This window comes from Lampetra planeri, chromosome 13 (genome assembly GCF_965212315.1).
Source record: "Lampetra planeri chromosome 13, kcLamPlan1.2.h2, whole genome shotgun sequence".
Taxonomy (NCBI): Eukaryota; Metazoa; Chordata; class Hyperoartia; order Petromyzontiformes; family Petromyzontidae; genus Lampetra; species Lampetra planeri.
In genome coordinates, this window is record NC_136119.1 from 721,789 (window position 1) to 726,429 (window position 4,641).

Sequence of the window (4,641 nt, forward strand, 5' to 3'; positions counted from 1 at the left end):
TGGGTGGCACGTGTAGGTGGTGTTGATGGTGGTGGGTGGCACGTGTAGGTCGTGTTGATGGTGGTGGGTGGCACGTGTAGGTGGTGTTGATGGTGGAGGGTGGCACGTGTAGGTCGTGTTGATGGTGGAAGGTGGAACGTGTAGGTGGTGTTGATGGTGGTGGGTGGCACGGGTAGGTCGTGTTGATGGTGGAGGGTGGCACGTGTAGGTTGTGTTGATGGTGGAGGGTGGCACGTGTTGGTCGTGTTGATGTTGGTGGGTGGCACGTGTAGGTTGTGTTGATGGTGGAGGGTGGCACGTGTAGGTGGTGTTGATGGTGGAGGGTGGCACGTGTAGGTCGTGTTGATGGTGGTGGGTGGCACGTGTAGGTGGTGTTGATGGTGGAGGGTGGCACGTGTAGGTCGTGTTGATGGTGGTGGGTGGCACGTGTAGGTGGTGTTGATGGTGGTGGGTGGCACGTGTAGGTGGTGTTGATGGTGGTGGGTGGCACGTGTAGGTCGTGTTGATGGTGGAGGGTGGCACGTGTAGGTGGTGTTGATGGTGGTGGGTGGCACGTGTAGGTCGTGTTGATGGTGGTGGGTGGCACGTGTAGGTGGTGTTGATGGTGGTGGGTGGCACGTGTAGGTCGTGTTGATGGTGGAGGGTGGCACGTGTAGGTCGTGTTGATGGTGGAGGGTGGCACGTGTAGGTTGTGTTGATGGTGGAGGGTGGCACGTGTTGGTCGTGTTGATGTTGGTGGGTGGCACGTGTAGGTCGTGTTGATGGTGGTGGGTGGCACGTGTAGGTCGTGTTGATGGTGGTGGGTGGCACGTGTAGGTGGTGTTGATGGTGGAGGGTGGCACGTGTAGGTGGTGTTGATGGTGGAGGGTGGCACTTGTAGGTCGTGTTGATGGTGGAGGGTGGCACGTGTAGGTGGTGTTGATGGTGGTGGGTGGCACGTGTAGGTGGTGTTGATGGTGGTGGGTGGCACGTGTAGATGGTGTTGATGGTGGTGGGTGGCACGTGTAGGTCGTGTTGATGGTGGTGGGTGGCACGTGTAGGTCGTGTTGATGGTGGAGGGTGGCACGTGTAGGTCGTGTTGATGGTGGTGGGTGGCACATGTAGGTGGTGTTGATGGTGGAGGGTGGCACGTGTAGGTTGTGTTGATGGTGGTGGGTGGCACGTGTTGGTTGTGTTGATGGTGGTGGGTGGCACGTGTAGGTTGTGTTGATGGTGGTGGGTGGCACGTGTAGGTTGTGTTGATGGTGGAGGGTGGCACGTGTAGGTGGTGTTGATGGTGGTGGGTGGCACGTGTTGGTCGTGTTGATGGTGGAGGGTGGCACGTGTAGGTGGTGTTGATGGTGGTGGGTGGCACGTGTAGGTGGTGTTGATGGTGGTGGGTGGCACGTGTAGGTTGTGTTGATGGTAGTGGGTGGCACGTGTAGGTTGTGTTGATGGTGGAGGGTGGCACGTGTAGGTGGTGTTGATGGTGGTGGGTGGCACGTGTAGGTGGTGTTGATGGTGGAGGGTGGCACGTGTTGGTTGTGTTGATGGTGGTGGGTGGCACGTGTTGGTTGTGTTGATGGTGGTGGGTGGTACGTGTAGGTTGTGTTGATGGTGGTGGGTGGCACGTGTAGGTTGTGTTGATGGTGGAGGGTGGCACGTGTTGGTTGTGTTGATGGTGGTGGGTGGCACGTGTTGGTTGTGTTGATGGTGGTGGGTGGCACGTGTTGGTTGTGTTGATGGTGGTGGGTGGCACGTGTAGGTTGTGTTGATGGTGGAGGGTGGCACGTGTTGGTTGTGTTGATGGTGGTGGGTGGCACGTGTTGGTTGTGTTGATGGTGGTGGGTGGCACGTGTTGGTTGTGTTGATGGTGGTGGGTGGCACGTGTTGGTTGTGTTGATGGTGGTGGGTGGCACGTGTTGGTTGTGTTGATGGTGGTGGGTGGCACGTGTAGGTTGTGTTGATGGTGGTGGGTGGCACGTGTAGGTTGTGTTGATAGTGGAGGGTGGCACGTGTTGGTTGTGTTGATGGTGGTGGGTGGCACGTGTAGCTGGTGTTGATGGTGGAGGGTGGCACGTGTTGGTTGTGTTGATGGTGGTGGGTGGCACGTGTTGGTTGTGTTGATGGTGGTGGGTGGCACGTGTAGGTTTTGTTGATGGTGGTGGGTGGCACGTGTAGGTTGTGTTGATGGTGGAGGGTGGCACGTGTTGGTTGTGTTGATGGTGGTGGGTGGCACGTGTTGGTGGTGTTGATGGTGGAGGGTGGCACGTGTAGGTGGTAGGTGGCACGTGTAGTTGGTGTTGATGTTGGTGGGTGGCACGTGTAGATCGTGTTGATGGTGGTGGGTGGCACGTGTAGGTCGTGTTGATGGTGGTGGGTGGCACGTGTAGGTGGTGGGTGGCACGTGTAGTTGGTGTTGATGGTGGTGGGTGGCACGTGTAGATCGTGTTGATGGTGGTGGGTGGCACGTGTAGGTCGTGTTGATGGTGGTGGGTGGCACGTGTAGGTGGTAGGTGGCACGTGTAGTTGGTGTTGATGGTGGTGGGTGGCACGTGTAGATCGTGTTGATGGTGGTGGGTGGCACGTGTAGGTCGTGTTGATGGTGGTGGGTGGCACGTGTAGGTGGTGGGTGGCACGTGTAGATCGTGTTGATGGTGGTGGGTGGCACGTGTAGTTGGTGTTGATGTTGGTTGGTGGCACGTGTAGGTGGTGGGTGGCACGTGTAGATCGTGTTGATGGTGGAGGGTGGCACGTGTTGGTTGTGTTGATGGTGGTGGGTGGCACGTGTAGGTGGTAGGTGGCACGTGTAGGTGGTGTTGATGGTGGTGGGTGGCACGTGTAGGTGGTGGGTGGCACGTGTAGATCGTGTTGATGGTGGTGGGTGGCACGTGTAGGTCGTGTTGATGGTGGCCGTATGTAGCCAACGACACTAATCGAAGGTGCGGGGGAACGACAATAAACTCAACACAAAAAGTAGTTCTGGTGATGGTATTTGAGTGTTGATGGGACAGGATTGTAATGCTGGGATGTGGATGGTGGTGGTGATGATTGTGGTGATACGTGGCTGGTGATATTAGCGTGGTTGGCTTCGTACGGTGCGAAAGAAGTTCATCATACACATATGGTGATCGGACAGGCTGATGGCATCTGGGTCTTGATGTTGATGGTGGTGATGGGACAGGGTGATGGGATCTGGGTCTTGATGGTGGTGATGGGACAGGGTGGCCATGGTGATGAAGGCGATGGTAGACGGGGTTGGAGGTGAGATTCCTGTTCCGCCGCCATCTTGGTGTACAAAGTCCAGAATGTCCACCGAGGATGCGCCACGCGCTATCAACCAATAGGCACACCTCTCGTGCACGTGACGCTGCGTTGGCTTTCCCGAGACGGTCACGTGATCGAGCCGCTCTAAATTTAGACGAGGTCGCGAGTGACGTCACCGACGCGCACGGACTTTGAAGAGCGGGCAAGTGACGTCACAATGCGCTTTGAAGCGCGGGAGGCGTGGCGCAAAGCGGGGCGCCTTCTCTGATTGGTGGCCGAGATGAATATAAATCTATCGCCCGATAAGTTCGTGTGGAGCGGTGGCGCAGTGGTTAGCGCACTCACTACCTCACGAAATAGACCCGAGTTCGATTCCCGGCCACGGCTAACACGGTGGTGGCGAGCGATATCTGAAGCGTCTCTCTCTCTCGCTGACGAGCGCAGTGCAGTATGGGCAAATGACCCTCCTACGACCGACGGGGCTTGGGGAGGCCTTCATCCAGCAGCGGATTGACACAAACGGTCCGGCTAACGTTTGTATATTTATATTTAGGAAAAGCCCGCCGAGTCTCAAGACTCGCTGTCAGGATGTCGCTGGGATGTCTGTCCAACCCAGTCACGCCGAGTTACTGACACCCCCCCCCCCTCATCCCCCCGTCGTCATGGTAGCGGGAGCTGCTGAGTGGCTGCTGCGTTTCCGTGGCAACCGGGTGCCCCTGCACCCCCCCTCGCCCCCTCGCGGAAATGCGGCATCCTCTTACCAGCGGTGGGGGCGGGGGGGGGAGAAAGTCGGGGATGTCCGAGGGGGAGGGGCGGGGCACGGGGGGGTGAGGGGCGGGGCACGATGGGGGGATGGGCGGGGCACGATGGGGGGATGGGGTGAGGGGCGGGGCACAGAGGGGGGTGAGGCACGATGGGGAGGTGGTTTGTCCGAGGGGCGGGGTACTGGGGGGGTGGGTGGGGGCACGGAGAGGTGGGGGCGGTTAATTGTAGAGGAATCAATAATGGGGGTTGGCGCGTGGCGAGACCCATCCCCCCACACCTCCCACCCCCGGGGGGGGGGGGGTCTAGGATGAGGTGACCTTGAAATCAGGGGGTCAATTAAACAGCGTGGTCCTCTCGTGGACAGCACGCGGCTGCTGTACAGAGAGAGAGGAAGAGGGACGGGAGTGGGGGGCTGGGAGGCTGGGGGGAGGGTTCTGTTCACCCGACCCCACACGGCTCCGTCGGCCTCACGCCCTCACAGCGGCGGGAGCCTCCATCATGATCGGGCAGAGCAAAGCGACACCACCGTGGTGCCGGCTTCTTCCGCGCTTGGCGGGGCTCTCATCAGCAGCCCCCCCGCCCGCCACGCACGGGGCGCAGTTTGGGGTCAATTTGAACGAGTACGGCGAC